The sequence below is a fragment of the Choloepus didactylus genome, chromosome 19, assembly GCF_015220235.1.
Source record: "Choloepus didactylus isolate mChoDid1 chromosome 19, mChoDid1.pri, whole genome shotgun sequence".
Taxonomy (NCBI): domain Eukaryota; kingdom Metazoa; phylum Chordata; class Mammalia; order Pilosa; family Megalonychidae; genus Choloepus; species Choloepus didactylus.
This window is the reverse complement of record NC_051325.1, coordinates 2,341,899-2,361,098: the sequence shown is the minus strand read 5'-3', so window position 1 is coordinate 2,361,098 and position 19,200 is coordinate 2,341,899. Positions and strand designations below refer to the sequence as shown.

General features: G+C 38.4%; 1 pseudogene; it reads left to right on the top strand.

The window, feature by feature from the left end:
- The window catches only part of LOC119515985, a 59,173-nt pseudogene extending 40,039 nt beyond the window's left edge, over nt 1–19,134 (top strand).
- Nucleotides 19,135–19,200: the final 66 nt, after the last annotated feature.

Below are 19,200 nucleotides of genomic sequence, written 5' to 3'. Positions count from 1 at the left end.
TACCCAGTGTTCTTTTTTACTTCAATTGCTCTTTTTCACTCTAATTATTATTCTTGTTATTTTTGTGTGTGTGCTAATGAAGGTGTCAGGGATTGATTTGGTTGATGAATGTACCACTATGTAATGGTACTGTAAACAATCGAAAGTACGATTTGTTTTGTATGACTGCATGGTATGTGAATATATCTCAATAAAATGAAGATTAAAAAAAAAATCTGAATAGACCTATGCCAAGCCACTTAATGAGATTATCAAACATCAAAGATAAAGAGCAAATCCTGAAAGCAGCAAGGAAAAGCAATGCATCACATACAAAGGAAGCTTGATAAGACTATATGTGGATTTCTCAAAAGAAACAATGGAGACAAGAAGGAAGTGGGGTGATATATTTAAGATACTGAAAGAGAAAAACCACCACTCAAGAATCCTATATCCAGCAAAACTGTCCTTCAAATATGAGGGAGAGCTTAAAATATTCTCTGACAAACAATGACAGAGATTGTGAACAAGATAATTGCTGAACATGAAACACTAAAGGAAGCACTGCAGATGGAAAGGAAAACACAGGAGAGAGAGGTTTGGAAAACAGTTTCAGGAAATAGTAGCACAGCAATGTAAGTACACTGAACAAAGATGACTGTGAGTATGGTTGAAAGAGGAAGGTTGGGAATATGTGGGACACCAGAACAAAATATGGAGGATAAAGACTGGGACTGTGTAACTCAGTGAAACCTAGGGTGCTCAACAACTGTAATAAAGGGTACACATATGTTTTTACATGAGGGAGTACTGATGAATGTCAACATTACAAGGTGTTAAAAATGCAGTGGGGATTGGGGGAAATACCATCAGTGAAAATGAGAGACTATAAATAACAGAAATATTGTGTTATGCTTCCTTTAATATAACAAAGACAATATACCAAACCTAAATGTGTGTGGGTGGGGGTAATAGGAAAAGATATGGTACTCCTGGAATGTGTGAAATTTTCTCATCTTTACTCTACTTTAGGTTAATGCTATCTTTCCTTTTGTTTCTTTCTAGCTGTCATGTTTGTTGTTGCTTATGTTCTCTCTCTCTTTCTCTTTTCTTTTTCTTTTTCTCTCTGCCTCCTTTGACTCTTCCTCCTTCTTTGTGGAAGAAATATAGATAGTGGTGATGGTGCTGAATACCTAACTACATGACTATACAGGGAACAAATGATTGTTTATGTAGGATGGGATATATGGTGTGTGAACAAAACCATCTCAAAAGAAAGGGGTTGATGAAGAAACTTTGAGGGAACTATATTGAGTGACATGACAGACACATAAAGGCAAATATTGCAGGGTTACTGATATGAGATAATTATAATATGCAAACTCATAGACATGAAGTACAAGTTACCAGGATATAGAATGAGGCTAAAGAATGGGCAGTGGTTGCTTATGAGCAGATTGTTCAACTAGGGTGAATGTAAACATTTGGGAATGGACAGCGGTGATGGTAATATGTTATGAGAATAATGAACAGTGCTGAAATGTGTGTGAAGGTGGTGGAAAGGGTAAGATCAGACTCAGGTATGTCACCAGAAGGAAAGTTGGAAGTTAAAAATTAGGAATGTATAAAACAGTGAATCTTTTGGTGGTCAATGTCTGTGATTAACTATACAAATATTGGAAATCTCTGTCACAAACTAGAAAAAATGCATGACACTATAAGTATAAGTTAATAGGGAGGCATATAGGAGAACATATATACCTATAGCAAACTATATACTGCAGTTAGTAGTATTTTATCATTCTTTCATCAACAGTAGCAAATGTACTATACAAAAACTATGAAACAATAATGGAGGGGGGTGGTTAGGGGTATGGGAGGATTTGAGATTCCTTTTCCTGCCTTTATTTCTTTTCTGGAGTAATGATAGTATTCTAAAAATTGAAAAAATATAATTTTAATGATGGATGCAAAGTTGTATGATGGTATCATGGGCAATTGATTGTACACTTTGGATCTTTGGATAGTTGTATGGTATGTGAAATATATATATTCATATAGACCATGGAGGAAACAAATACAAAGATTTCTTGGCCATAAAACCTGAAGATTGGTGCCAAATCCCAGAAATATCCCCATATTGTTTTCTAGAAAGAAAGATGATGTAAAGGAAGCCAAAGAAATGATCATGTCTGTCTTGGACAGAAAAAACAATCAAGTCACCTTGAAGATGGATGTTTCACAAACAGAATATTCATACGTAACTAGAAAATACAGTAATAATTTTTAAAAAGTAATGGAAAGAGGTGGATAAAGATGGCAGAGTGGTGAGGTATATGTTTTAGTTACTCCTCCAAGGAAGTAGGTAGAAAGCCAGGAAATGCATGGACAGGACACCGCAGAGCAATTTGACTTTGGGCATACTTCATGCAATGCTCATGATCATGTGGAACTGCTGAGATCAGTGTAATCTGTTTTTGTGGACAGGGGACCCATGCCCCTCCCTGCCAGGCTCAGACCCATGGGAGGAGGGGTCATCAGTGCTGAGAACAAGGAGGGAGAACTGCAGTGGTGGCTCTTATCAGAAACTCATTCTACTGATCCAAACACATATCATAGATAGACTGAGACCAGACATCAGAGAATCTGGTAGCAGCAAGTCCAGCAGAGAGGAAATAAGGATAGCAAAAACAGCAAGAAAAACCCAAAACTGAAAGCTGAGTCTTGTTGGAGTTCTGGTGAACAGAGAAAGGGGAAGGGCAGAGCTCGGGCCCTGAGGCTCATATGCAAATCTAGAAGAAAAACGGATCTCTCTGCCCACTGGACCTTTCCTTAATGGCCCTAGTTGCTTTGTCTCTTAGCATTTCAATAACCCATTAGATCTGTGAGAAGGACCCTTTTTTAATCTTTTTTTTTCTTTTTCTAAAACAATTTATCTAAGAAATCCAATACAGAAAGCCTCAAAGACTTGAAATTTGGACAGGTCAAGACAAGAGCAGAACTAAGAGAGCTCTGAGAATAAAGACAATAAATCCAGTTGCTGAGAAAATTCACTAAACACCACAACTTCTGAAGAAAAGGGGTGCATTCTCTCACAGCCATTATCCTGGTAGACAGGGAACACTCCTGCCCATCTCTGGCCCTATAGCCCAGAGCTGCACCAGACAATCCAGTGTGATGGAAATGCTTCCAATAACATGCACACACCACAAAATTGGGTGTGGATATTAGCCTTCCCTGCACCCTCAGCTAGTTGTCACAGAGTTGGGAAGGTGGAGCGCTGTGAATTAACACACCCCATTCAGCCATTCTTTCAGCAGACTTAGAGCCTCCCTACACAGCCCTGCAGCCCAGAACCACCCTGGGGGATGGCACTCACATGTGACATAGCATAGTCATCCCTCACCAGAGGACCTAGTGGGGCATGGCCTGGAAGAGGGACCCACAAACAAGTCTCAGGGTCATATGCCAATACCAAGGACTTGTGGTTCAGTGGAAGAGAAAAAATGTGGCAGGACTGAACTGAAGGATTAGACTATTGCAGTGGCTTTAAAACTCCAGGAACACCAGGGAGATTTGATTATTAGAGCCACCTCCCCATACCTGGCCACCCAGACACATGCCCCATATACAGGGCAGGCAACACCAATTGGACCCCACAAGACTCACTCCCCCACACACCACAAAGACAAAGTGGGGAAAACAGCCTTGAGGGATTCAGGTTGCTCGTGGATGCCATCTGCTGTTTAGTTAAAGTGTAATCCATGAAGCTGTAGATCTGACAAATTAGAGATAAGGATTTCAAACAGTCTACAAATCCTAAAAGAACCTATCAAGTTAAGCAAATGCCAGGAGGCCAAAAACAACAGAAAATTTTAAAGCATATAAAAAAACCAGACATATGGAAAACCCAAGCCCAAGCACCCAATTCAAAAGGTCAGAGGAGACACAGTACCTGGAGCAATTAACCAAAGTACTAAAGATGAACAATGAGACCATGGCACAGGATATAAAGGACATGAAGAAGAGCATGGCACAAGATATAAAGGACATCAAGAAGACCCTAGAAGAGCATGAAGAAGACATTGCAAGAGTAAATAAAAAACAGATGAACTTATGGAAATTAAAGAAACTGCTGAACAAATTTAAAAGATTCTGGATACTCATAGTACAAGACTGGAGGAATTTGAAAAACAAATCAGTGACCTGGAAGATGACAGACTGGAAAATGAAAGAACAAAAGAAAGAATGGGGAAACAATTGAAAAAAAATTGAAACAGACCTCAGGGATATGATAGATAATATAAAACATCCAAATATAAGACTCATTGGTGTCCCAGAAGGGGAAGAGAAGGGTAAAGGTCTAGGAAGAGTATTCAAAGAAATTGTTGGGGAAAACTTCCCAAGTCTTCTAAACACCATAAATACACAAATCATAAATGTCTAGCGAACTCCAAATAGTATAAATCCAAATAAACCCACTCTGAGACATATTCTGAACACACTGTCAAATAAAGAAGAGAAGGTGCAAGTTCTGAAAGCAGCAAGAGAAAAGCAATTCACCACATACAAAGGAAACAGCATAAGACTAAGTAGTGACTACTCAGCAGCCACCATGGTGGCAAGAAGGCAGTGGCATGACATATTTAAAATTCTGAGTGAGAAAAATTTCCTACCAACTATACTTTATCCAGCAAAGCTCTCCTTCAAATTTGAGGGAGAGCTTAAATTTTTCACAGACAAAGAAATGCTGAGAGAATATACTAACAAGAGACCTGCCTTACTGGAGATACTAAAGGGGAACCTACAGACAGAGAAACAAAGAAAGGAGAGAGAGACATGGAGAATAGTTCAGTATTAAAGAGATTCAGGATGGGTACATTAAAGGATATTAATAGAGAGTGGGAAAAATATATATGACAAACATAAAACAAAGGATAAGATGGCTGATTCAAGAAATGCCTTCATGGTTATAACATTGAATATAAATAGCTTAATTAAAAGATATGGATTCACAGAAAGGATCAAAAACATGAACCATCAATATGTTGCATACATGAGACTCATCTTAGACACAGGGACACAAAGAAATTGAAAGTGAAATGATGGAAAAAATATTTCATGCAAGCTACAGCCAAAGAAAGCAGGTGTAGCAATAGTAATTTCAGTTAAAATAGACTTTAAATGCAAGGATGTTATAAGAGACAAAGAATGCCACTACATACTATTAAAAGGGGCAATTCAACAGGAAGAAATAGCAATCATAAATGTTTATGCACCCAATCAAGGTGCCACAAAATACATGAGAGACATACTGGCAAAACTAAAGGAAGCAATTGATGTTTCCACAATAATTGTGGGAGACTTCAACACATCACTTTCTCCTATAGTCAGATCAATCAGACAGAAGACCAATAAGGATATTGAAAACCTTAACAATCTGATAAATGAATTGGATTTAACAGACATATATAGAACATTGCATTCCAAATGACCAGAATACACATTATTCTCTAGTGCTCATGGAACTTTCTCCAGAATAGATCATATGCTGGGACATAAAACAACCCTCAATAAATTTAAAAAGATTGAAATTATTCAAAGCACATTCTCTGAATACAATGTAATACAATTAGAAGACAATAACAACAAGAGACTTAGAAAATTCACAAATATCTTGAGGTTAAACAACACACTCCTAAACAATTAGTGGGTTAAAGAAGAAATAGCAAGAGAAATTGCTAAATATATAAAGACAAATGAAAATGAGAACACAACATACCAAAACCTATGGGATGCAGCAAAAGTGGTACTGAGGGGGAAATTTATAGCACTAAATGCATATATTAAAAAGGAAGAAATAGCAAAAATCAAAGAACTAAGGGATCAACCGAAGAAGCTAGAAAATGAACAGCAAACCAATCCTAAACCAAGTAGAAGAAAAGAAGTGAAAAGGATTAAAGCAAAAATAAATGACATAGAGAAAAAAGAAATGGAGTGGATAAATAACACCAAAAGTTGGTTCTTTGAAAAGATCAACAAGATTGACAAGCCCCTAGCTAGACTGACAAAGTCAAAAAGAAGAAGACCCATATAAACAAAATAATGAATGAGAAAGGTGACATTACTGCAGATCCCAAGGAAGTTAATAAAATTGTAAGAGGATGCTATGAACATCTGTATGGCAACAAACTGGACAATGTAGAGGAAATGGACAATTTCCTGGAAACATATGAACAACCTAAACTGACCAAAGAAGAAACAGAAGACCACAACCAACCAATCATAAGCAAAGAGATTCAATCAGTCATCAAAAAGCTTCCCCCAAAAATGACGAGAGCCAGATGGCTTCACAGGGGATCTCTACCAAACTCTCCAAAATGAACTGACACCAATCTTACTTAAACTCTTTCAAAACTTCGAAGAAAATGGAACACTATCTAACTCATTTTATGAAACTAAGATCAATCTAATAACAAAACCAGGCAAAGATGCTAAAAAAAAAGGAAAACTGCTGGCCAATCTCCCCAATGAAAATAGATGCAAACATCCTCAACAAAATACTTGCATATCGAATCCAAAGACACATTAAAAAACTCATACACCCTGACAAAGTGGGGTTCATTCCAGGCATGCAAGGATGTTTGAGCATAAGATAATCAATCAATGTATTACAACACATTAACAAATCAAAAGGTAAAAGTCAAATAATCATCTCAATAGATGCTGAAAAAGCATTCGACAAAATCCAACATCACTTTTTGATAAAAACACTTCAAAAGGTAGGAATTGATGGAAACTTCCTCAATATGATAAAGAGCATATATGAAAAACCCACAGCCAACATAGTACTCAATGGTGAAAGACTGAAAGCCTTCCCTCTAAGATCAGGAACAAGATAAGGATGCCCACTATCACCACTGTTATTCAACATTGTGCTGGAAGTGCTAGCCAGGGCAATCCAGAAAGACAAAGAAATAAAAGGCATCCAAATTGGAAAGGAAGAAGTAAAACTGTCATTGTTTGCAGATGATATGATCTTATATCTGGAAAACCCTGAGAAATCGACAATACAGCTACTAGAGCTAATAAAAATATTTAGCAAAGTAGTGGGATACAAGATTAATGCACATAAGTCAGTAATGTTTCTATATGCTAGAAATGAACAAACTGAAGAGACACTCAAGAAAAAGATACCATTTTCAATAGCAACTAAAAAAATCAAGTCCCTAGGAATAAACTTAACCAAAGATGTAAAAGACCTATACAAAGAAAACTACATAACTCTATTAAAAGAAATAGAAGGGGACCTTAAAAGATGAAAAAATATTCCATGTTCATGGATAGGAAGGCTAAATGTCATTAAGATGTCAATTCTACCCAAACTCATCTACAGATTGAATGCAATCCCAATCAAAATTCCAACAATGTACTTTGCAGACTTGGAAAAGCTAGAAATCAAATTTATTTGGAAAGGGAAGATGCCTTGAATTGCTAAAGACAGCAAAAAAGAAAAACAAATTGGAAGGACATACACTCCCTGACTTTGAAGCTTATTATAAATTCACTATTGTAAAAACATCATGGTACTGTCACAAAGATAGACATATTGAGCAATGGATTTGAATTGAGAACTCAGAGATATACCCCCAGATCTATGGCCAACTGATCTTTGATAAGGTCCCCAAAGTCACCGAACTGGGTCATAATGGTCTTTTCAACAAATGGGGCTGGGAGACTTGGATATCCATATCCAAAAGAATGAAAGAGGACCCCTACCTCACATCCTACACAAAAATTAACTCCAAATGATTCAAAGATCTCAATATATAAAAAAGTACCCTGCTTATGGCCTTCATTTTCACCAAACACTGCTAATATAAGGCAAGGAAGAAAGCTAAAACAGCTTCTTAAGGAAGATTCTAACTTACTGAAAGTTAGCCAAGCACCCTCTTCATGACTCACGTGTCCAGCAGATCGATTTCCCTTTGTGACGTAGCCATGTTGGATGGTAGTTCTTGCTGATTCTCCATGCTACACTGTCTTTCCTTTGATTTGAAGTCTGGAGGCATCAGAGTAACCAGCTCATTTCTACATCTTCTTCTTGTCCATAAGCATGCATGCTTAAAAGCCTGGGGGAGAGGACCCGGGGTGCACAGCCTGGAAGAGGGGCCCACTTGCAAGTCTCAGGAGCCATACGCCAATACCAAGGACTTGTTGGTCAGTGGCAGAGACAAACTGCGGCCGGACTGAACTGAAGGATTAGACTATTGCACCAGCTTTAAAACTCTAGGATCACCAGGGAGATTTGATTGTTAGGGCCACCCCCCCTCCCCGACTGCCCAGAAACACGCCCCACATACAGGGCAGGCAACACCAACTACACACGCAAGCTTGGTACACCAATTGGGCCCCACAAGACTCACTCCCCCACTCACCAAAAAGGCTAAGCAGGGGAGAACTGGCTTGTGGAGAACAGGTGGCTCGTGGATGCCACCTGCTGGTTAGTTAGAGAAAGTGTACTCCACGAAGCTGTAGATCTGATAAATTAGAGATAAGGCTTCAATAGGTCTACAAACTCTAAAAGAACCCTATCAAGTTCAGCAAATGCCACGAGGCCAAAAACAACAGAAAATTATAAAGCATATGAAAAAACAAGACGATATGGATAACCCAAGCCCAAGCACCCAAATCAAAAGACCAGAAGAGACACAGCACTTAGAGCAGCTACTCAAAGAACTAAAGATGAACAATGAGACCATTGTACGGGATATGAAGGAAATCAAGAAGACTCTAGAAGAGCATAAAGAAGACATTGCAAGACTAAATAAAAAAATGGGTGATCTTATGGAAATTAAAGAAACTGTTGACCAAATTAAAAAGATTCTGGACACTCATAGTACAAGACTAGAGGAAGTTGAACAACGAATCAGTGACCTGGAAAATGACAGAATGGAAAATGAAAGCATAAAAGAAAGAATGGGGAAAAAAATTGAAAAAATCGAAATGGACCTCAGGGATATGATAGATTATATGAAACGTCCAAATATAAGACTCATTGGTGTCCCAGAAGGGGAAGAAAAGGGTAAAGGTCTAGGAAGAGTATTCAAAGAAATTGTTGGGGAAAACTTCCCAAATCTTCTAAACAACATAAATACACAAATCATAAATGCTCAGCGAACCCCAAATAGAATAAATCCAAATAAACCCACTCCAAGACATATACTGATCACACTGTCAAACACAGAAGAGAAGGAGCAAGTTCTGAAAACAGCAAGAGAAAAGCAATTCACCACATACAAAGGAAACAGCATAAGACTAAGTAGTGACTACTCAGCAGCCACCATGGAGGCGAGATGGCTGTGGCACGATATATTTAAAATTCTGAGTGAGAAAAACTTCCAGCCAAGAATACTTTATCCAGCAAAGCTCTCCTTCAAATTTGAGGGAGAGCTTAAATTTTTCACAGACAAACAAATGCTGAGAGAATTTGCTAACAAGAGACCTGCCCTACTGGAGATATTAAAGGGAGCCCTACAGACAGAGAAACAAAGACAGGACAGAGAGACTTGGAGAAAGGTTCAGTACTAAAGAGATTCGGTATGGGTACAATAAAGGATATTAATAGAGAGAGGGGAAAAATATGGCAAACATAAACCAAAGGATAAGATGGCTGATTCAAGAAATGCCTTCATGGTTATAACGTTGAATGTAAATGGATTAAACTCCCCAATTAAAAGATATAGATTCGCAGAATGGATCAAAAAAAATGAACCATCAATATGTTGCATACAAGAGACTCATCTTAGACACAGGGACACAAAGAAACTGAAAGTGAAAGGATGGAATAAAATATTTCATGCAAGCTACAGCCAAAAGAAAGCAGGTGTAGCAATATTAATCTCAGATAAAATAGACTTCAAATGCAGGGATGTTTTGAGAGACAAAGAAGGCCACTACATACTAATACAAGGGGCAATTCAGCAAGAAGAAATAACAATCGTAAATGTCTATGCACCAAATCAAGGTGCCACAAAATACATGAGAGAAACACTGGCAAAACTAAAGGAAGCAATTGATGTTTCCACAATAATTGTGGGAGACTTCAACACATCACTCTCTCCTATAGATAGATCAACCAGACAGAAGACCAATAAGGAAATTGAAAACCTAAACAATCTGATAAATGAATTAGATTTAACAGACATATACAGGACATTACATCCCAAATCACCAGGATACACATACTTTTCTAGTGCTCATGGAACTTTCTCCAGAATAGATCATATGCTGGGACATAAAACAAGCCTCAATAAATTTAAAAAGATTGAAATTATTCAAAGCACATTCTCTGACCACAATGGAATACAATTAGAAGTCAATAACCATCAGAGACTTAGAAAATTCACAAATACCTGGAGGTTAAACAACACACTCCTAAACAATCAGTGGGTTAAAGAAGAAATAGCAAGAGAAATTGCTAAATATATAGAGACGAATGAAAATGAGAACACAACATACCAAAACCTATGGGATGCAGCAAAAGCAGTGCTAAGGGGGAAATTTATAGCACTAAATGCATATATTAAAAAGGAAGAAAGAGCCAAAATCAAAGAACTAATGGATCAACTGAAGAAGCTAGAAAATGAACAGCAAACCAATCCTAAACCAAGTAGAAGAAGAGAAATAACAAGGATTAAAGCAGAAATAAATGACATAGAGAACAAAAAAAGCAATAGAGAGGATAAATATCACCAAAAGTTGGTTCTTTGAAAAGATCAACAAGATTGACAAGCCCCTAGCTAGACTGACAAAATCAAAAAGAGAGAAGACCCATATAAACAAAATAATGAATGAAAAAGGTGACATAACTGCAGATCCTGAAGAAATTAAAAAAATTATAAGAGGATATTATGAACAACTGTATGGCAATAAACTGGACAATGTAGAAGAAATGGACAATTTCCTGGAAACATATGAACAACCTAGACTGACCAGAGAAGAAATAGAAGAACTCAACCAATGCATCACAAGCAAAGAGATCCAATCAGTCATCAAAAATCTTCCCACAAATAAATGCCCAGGGCCAGATGGCTTCACAGGGGAATTCTACCAAACTTTCCAGAAAGAACTGACACCAATCTTACTCAAACTCTTTCAAAACATTGAAGAAAATGGAACACTACCTAACTCATTTTATGAAGCTAACATCAATCTAATACCAAAACCAGGCAAAGATGCTAAAAAAAAAGGAAAACTACCGGCCAATCTCCCTAATGAATATAGATGCAAAAATCCTCAACAAAATACTTGCAATTCGTATCCAAAGACACATTAAAAAAATCATACACCATGACCAAGTGGGGTTCATTCCAGGCATGCAAGGATGGTTCAACATAAGAAAAACAATCAATGTATTACAACACATTAAAAACTCGAAAGGGAAAAATCAATTGATCATCTCAATAGATGCTGAAAAAGCATTTGACAAAATCCAACATCCGTTTTTGATAAAAACACTTCAAAAGGTAGGAATTGAAGGAAACTTCCTCAACATGATAAAGAGCATATATGAAAAACCCACAGCCAGCATAGTAGTCAATGGTGAGAGACTGAAAGCCTTCCCTCTAATATCAGAAACAAGACAAGGATGCCCGCTGTCACCACTGTTATTCAACATTGTGCTGGAAGTGCTAGCCAGGGCAATCCGGCAAGATAAAGAAATAAAAGGCATCCAAATTGGAAAAGAAGAAGTAAAACTGTCATTGTTTGCAGACGATATGATCTTATATCTAGAAAACCCTGAGAAATCGACGATACAGCTACTAGAGCTAATAAACAAATTTAGCAAAGTAGTGGGATACAAGATTAATGCACATAAGTCAGTAATGTTTCTATATGCTAGAAATGAACAAACTGAAGAGACACTCAAGAAAAAGATACCATTTTCAATAGCAACTAAAAAAATCAAGTACCTAGGAATCAACTTAACCAAAGATGTAAAAGACCTATACAAAGAAAACTACATAACTCTACTAAAAGAAATAGAAGGGGACCTTAAAAGATGGAAAAATATTCCATGTTCATGGATAGGAAGGCTAAATGTCATTAAGATGTCAATTCTACCCAAACTCATCTACAGATTCAATGCAATCCCAATCAAAATTCCAACAACCTACTTTGCAGACTTGGAAAAGCTAGTTATCAAATTTATTTGGAAAGGGAAGATGCCTCGAATTGCTAAAGACACTCTAAAAAAGAAAAACGAAGTGGGAGGACTTACACTCCCTGACTTTGAAGCTTATTATAAAGCCACAGTTGCCAAAACAGCATGGTACTGGCACAAAGATAGACATATAGATCAATGGAATTGAATTGAGAATTCAGAGATAGACCCTCAGATCTATGGCCGACTGATCTTTGATAAGGCCCCCAAAGTCACTGAACTGAGCCATAATGGTCTTTTCAACAAATAGGGGCTGGGAGAGTTGGATATCCATATCCAAAAGAATGAAAGAGGACCCCTACCTCACCCCCTACACAAAAATTAACTCAAAATGGACCAAAGATCTCAATATAAAAGAAAGTACCATAAAACTCCTAGAAGATAATGTAGGAAAACATCTTCAAGACCTTGTATTAGGCGGCCACTTCCTAGACTTTACACCCAAAGCACAAGCAACAAAAGAGAAAATAGATAAATGGGAACTCCTCAAGCTTAGAAGTTTCTGCACCTCAAAGGAATTTCTCAAAAAGGTAAAGAGGCAGCCAACTCAATGGGAAAAAAATTTTGGAAACCATGTATCTGACAAAAGACTGATATCTTGCATATACAAAGAAATCCTACAACTCAATGACAATAGTACAGACAGCCCAATTATAAAATGGGCAAAAGATATGAAAAGACAGTTCTCTGAAGAGGAAATACAAATGGCCAAGAAACACATGAAAAAATGTTCAGCTTCACTAGCTATTAGAGAGATGCAAATTAAAACCACAATGAGATACCATCTAACACCGGTTAGAATGGCTGCCATTAAACAAACAGGAAACTACAAATGCTGGAGGGGATGTGGTGAAATTGGAACTCTTATTCACTGTTGGTGGGACTGTATAATGGTTCTGCCACTCTGGAAGTCAGTCTGGCAGTTCCTTAGAAAACTAGATATAGAGCTACCATTCGATCCGGCGATTGCACTTCTCGGTATATACCCGGAAGATCGGAAAGCAGTGACACGAACAGATATCTGCACGCCAATGTTCATAGCAGCATTATTCACAATTGCCAAGAGATGGAAACAACCCAAATGTCCTTCAACAGATGAGTGGATAAATAAAATGTGGTATATACACACGATGGAATACTACGCGTCAGTAAGAAGGAACGATCTCGTGAAACATATGACAACATGGATGAACCTTGAAGACATAATGCTGAGTGAAATAAGCCAGGCACAAAAAGAGAAATATTATATGCTACCACTAATGTGAACTTTCAAAAATGTAAAACAAACGGGTTTATAATGTAGAATGTAGGGGAACTAGCAGTAGAGAGTAATTAAGTAAGGGGGAACAATAATCCAAGAAGAACAGATAAGCTTTTTAACGTTCTGGGGATGCCCAGAAATGACTATGGTCTGTTAATTTCTGATGGATATAGTAGGAACAAGTTCACAGAAAGATTGCTATATTATGTAACTTTCTTGGGGTAAAGTAGGAACATGTTGGAAGTTAAGCAGTTATCTTTGGTTAGTTGTCTTTTTCTTACTCCCTTGTTATGGTCTCTTTGAAATGTTCTTTTACTGTATGTTTGTTTTCTTTTTAACTTTTTTTTTCATACAGTTGATTTAAAAAAGAAGGGAAAGTTAAAAAAAAAAAAAGAAAGAAAGAAAAACAAGGAAAAAAAAAATGATGTAGTGCCCCCTTGAGGAGCCTGTGGAGAATGCAGGGGTATTCGCCTACCCCACCTCCATGGTTGCTAACATGACCACAGACATAGGGGACTGGTGGTTTGATGGGTTGAGCCCTCTACCATAAGTTTTACCCTTAGGAAGACAGTTGCTGCAAAGGAGAGGCTAGGCCTCCCTATATTTGTGCCTAAGAGTCTCCTCCTGAATGCCTCTTTGTTGCTCAGATGTGGCCCTCTCTCTCTGGCTAAGCCAACTTGAAAGGTGAAATCACTGCCCTCCCCCCTACGTGGGATCAGACACCCAGGGGAGTGAATCTCCCTGGCAACGTGGAATATGACTCCCGGGGAGGAATGTAGACCCGGCATCGTGGGACGGAGAACATCTTCTTGACCAAAAGGGGGATGTGAAAGGAAATGAAATAAGCTTCAGTGGCAGAGAGATTCCAAAACGAGCCGAGAGGTCACTCTGGTGGGCACTCTTACGCACACTTTAGACAACCCTTTTTAGGTTCTAAAGAATTGGGGTAGCTGGTGGTGGATACCTGAAACTATCAAACTACAACCCAGAACCCATGAATCTCGAAGACAGATGTATAAAAACGTAGCTTATGAGGGGTGACAATGGGATTGGGAAAGCCATAAGGACCACACTCCACTTTGTCTAGTTTATGGATGGATGAGTAGAAAAATAGGGGAAGGAAACAAACAGACAAAGGTACCCAGTGTTCTTTTTTACTTCAATTACTCTTTTTCACTCTAATTATTATTCTTGTTATTTTTGTGTGTGTGCTAATGAAGGTGTCAGGGATTGATTTGGGTGATGAATGTACAACTATGTAATGGTACTGTAAACAATCGAAAGTACGATTTGTTTTGTATGACTGCGTGGTATGTGAATATATCTCAATAAAATGATTAAAAAAAAAAAGTACCATAAAACTCCTAGAAGATAATGCAGGGAAACATCTTCCAGACCTTGTATTAGGCAGCCACTTCCTAGACTTTACACCCAAAGCACAAGCAAGAAAAGAAAAAAAAAAAAAATAGATAAATGGGAACTCCTCAAGCTTAGAAGTTTCTGCACCTCAAAGGAATTTGTCAAAAACATAAAGAGGCAGCCAACTCAATGGGAAAAAATTTTGGAAACCATGTATCTAACAAAAGACTGATATATTGCATATATAAAGAAATCCTACAACTCAATGATGATAGTACAGACAGCCCAATTATAAAATCGGCAAAAGATATGAAAAGACAGTTCTCTAAAGAGGAAATACAAATGACCAAGAAACACATGAAAAAATGTTCAGCTTCACTAGCTATTAAAGAGTTGCAAATTAAGACCACATTGAGATACCATCTCACACCAATTAGAATGGCTGCCATTAAACAAACAAGAAACTACAAATGCTGGAGGGGATGTGGAGAAATTGGAACTTTTATTCATTGTTGGTGGGACTGTATAATGGTTCAGTCACTCTGGAAGTCAGTCTGGCAGTTCCTTAGAAAACTAGATATAGAGTTACCCTTTGATCCAGTGATTGCACTTCTCAGTATATATCCAGAAGATTGGAAGGCAGTGATATGAACAGATATCTGCATGCCAATGTTCCTAACAGCATTATTCACAATTGCTAAGAGATGGAAACAACCCAAATGTCCTTCAACAGATGAGTGGATAAATAAAATGTGGTATATACACATGATGGAATACTACGCGGCAGTAAGAAGGAATGATGCCGTGAAACATGACAACATGGATGAACCCTGAAGACATTATGTTGAGTGAAATAAGCCAGGCACAAAAAGACAAATATTATATGCTATCACTAATGTGAACTTTGACAAATGTAAAACAAATTGTTTATAATGTAGAATGTAGGGGAACTAGCAATAGAGAGCAATTAAGGATGGGGGAATGATAATCCAATAAGAACAGATAAGCTATCATGGGTAAATTTTAACATTCTGGGAATGCCCAGGAATACCTATGGTCTGTTAATTTCTGATGAGTATAGTAGGAACAAGTTTACAGAAATGTTGCTATATTAGGTTACTTTCTTGGGGTAGAGAAGGAAAATGTTGGTAGTAAAGTAGTTATCAGGTTGTCTTTTTCTTACTGTCTTGTTACAGTCTCTTTGAAACGTTCTTTTACTGTATGTTTTCTGAATTTTTTTAATTTTTTTATTTTTTATACAGTTGATTTAAAAAAAAGTTAAAAAAGCAAAAAATATGCACAGCCCCCTTGAGGTGCTGGTGGAGAATGCAGGGGTATTGGCCTGCCCCACCATGATGGTTGCTGATGTGCTCACAGACGTAGGGGACTGGTGGTTTGATGGGTTGAACCCTCTACCACAGGACTTGCCCTTGGGAAGACTGTTGCTGCAAAGGAGATGCTAGGACTTCCTGAATTTGTGCCTAAGGGCCTTCTCCTGAATGCCTCTTTGTTGCTCAGATGTGGCCCTCTCTCTCTAGCTAAGCCAACTTGAAAGGTGAAATCACTGCCCTCCCCCCTATGTGGGATCAGACACCCAGGAGAGTGAATCTCCCTGGCAATGTGGAATATGACTCCCAGGGAGGAATGTAGACCTGGCATCATGGGATGGAGACCATCTTCTTCACCAAAAGGGGGAAATGAAAGGAAATGAAATAGGCTTCAGTGGCAGAGGGATTCCAAAATGAGCCAAGAGGTCACTCTGGTGGTCACTCTTATGCACAATATAGATGACCGTCCCCTTTGTCTAGTCTATGGATGGATGAGTGGAAAAATGGGGGAAGGAAACAAACAAAGGCATCCAGTGTTCTTTTACTTTAATTGTTCTTTTTCACTTTAATTATTATTCTTGTTATTTGTGTGTGTGTGGTAATAAAGGTGTCAGGGATTGATTTCAGTGATCAATGTACAACTATTTAATGGTACTGTGAAAAATTGAATGTATGATTTGTTTTATATGACTGCATGGTATATGAATATGCCTCAGTAAAATGAATAACAAAAAAAGTAATGGAAGAAACAGGATGCCATATCCACTTTCCAGATTCCAACAGGAATAACCAAACCTATTTCCCCCTCTATTCAGCATATACCAAAAATATACATTTTAATATCATTTAAACAGTGTTCCTGAAAGTATGTTTCTACTGCCATAGTATGAGGGTCTCAGGATAACACTAGCTCTGTGAAGGAAGAAATGCCCATGGTGACAGAACATCTTTCTGGGAGGCTGGCATCTGCAATTCCTGTGAGAACACAACTAGATATTGCAGCTCAACATCATCTCTTCATTTTGTGTCAAAATGGGAGAAACACCATGCAGAGAACAGTGCTCAGATCCAGTTTTCTGTTCTCAGTAACCCACAGAAGGAATCCACTATCTCCCTCCAGGGCACAACTGTGTCTGTCTATCTTACAAGACAGCATCTCATGGATTGTTTTCCTCATGTGATGATGTTTGATATGAAGGAAGAAATTCATATAGATCCAGAAATCATTGCTCAGTTGATGAAACAGATTGACGGTTTCATTAAATCAAAGCCAAAACCACAAAGCAAGCCTGTGATTGCAAAAACTATTGAGTGTAATGCCTTAAATAGGCATGAAACAAGGAAATGTCCCCTGGAACTTGAAAGCAGTCAGGTTACCATAACAACCAGTGCATCCTCAGCATCATGACCTGCCAAACTGGTGTGTTCCAGTCTGGATATCTTAGCTTCAGTAGGCCTCAGGCTCACTGGATGAGGTTTTTTTGGGACACTCTACCTTATTTCTAAACACTTCAACCACCCCAGACTCACTCTTGAGTGCTCTTAATAGCTCAATCAGCCTTTGCAAAGTCCAAGTTCTGGTACTCACAGCCCCAAATTATGGGCACCCCCACTTGCTAATACATCAAGTGCCACAGATTTTTCTGCTATACCAACCTGATGATTCCATCCATGTTAACCAATATTTTGTTGTTTGGAGTGCCCACCTATGGTCACACAGTTCCATCCCCAGCTTTGACTCCTACAGATTTCTATATCAACAGTATGCAGACAGAAGGCAAAAAATCTTAGCTCATTTAAATGGACATGCCCAATCTCCAAATGTAAAATATGATGCAATATCCTCTTAAGCATTTGGAAAAATGTTCTGAATGCAAATCATGGTGATCCATCCAGACAGACAATTGGGTCTGAGCAAGCATCACCCAAATCAAACCCTCCAGAATGGTGTAATGATTCTTTCATTGAATCAGGCATGCCCCAAAGTCCTTCCCATTTTGCAAATGCATTTGACTTCAAACAGGAGATGAGTCCCTCCAAGGTTCCCATGCCATGAGGCAAGCAGTAGAACTGTTCAACAGCACTCACACACTGACAGGTTGCTCTCAGAACCTGAGCTGGGTGCTTCAGAAAGGCTTTGGCTTACAAGAAGTTTCCTGAGAGTGAGCGTGCTGTAGAGAGTGTGGCTGCTGCTGAGCAGAACTCTGAATGAGCCTTCCTTGTCCTATGACAGTCATGTATCAACATATTGCATTTGAATATAAACAGAAGTAGCTAATAACAACCAAAGCAATGTTAAAGAAATCTGTGGCAACTGAGGCCACAAATACCTGGAGTGGCCTGGGGTTTCCTAACCCATGAAAGCTGAAACTACCAAGGGGTTTAGAAGAGCCTATCATGTGCTATAAACCCACAATGTCAACCACTTATGAGGGCACATTACTGTCCCTCTTGAACACCAACAGTTGTGAACACTTGGGAAGTGGAAATGATTTGGGTAACTGGAGATCCCAAAATGGACTAAGGCCTGCAAATCACAGTGAATTTTCAGCTTCTGTTGGCAGTGCCAGGCATAAAAATATCAATGGAGCACTATCTCAGCAGTAGCAATTACCTGGAATGTATTTCCTTAGTGTCAGGAAGCAATAGCTGTAACCTGAGCAGGAAGCTCTTTCAAAGGCTGTGATCTCCATGAACTCTTCAGCACACTAGGCCAGGGCAAGTATACAGAGATCTTCCAGCAACAAGAAATTGATATTCAGCTGTTTCTCACCTTCACAGATTAGGGTCTGAGGGAGCTGGGAATTATTGCTTTTGGTGCCAGAAGGGAAATGCTGCTTGCAATTTCAGAACTAGATAAAAAACAAAGAAAGCTTAGTGAACCACCAAATGCATGCACCTCTTTCCTGGAAGGCAGAGCATGCCAGAGGCTTCTATATCAGAATCAAAAAGACATTGCTAGTGTCAGTGGCTGCTGGTAGCAATGCCCTCTAGGCTTATGCCTACCAACTCAGTGTAAAGTTGGACACAGGAAATCTGTGTGCAGC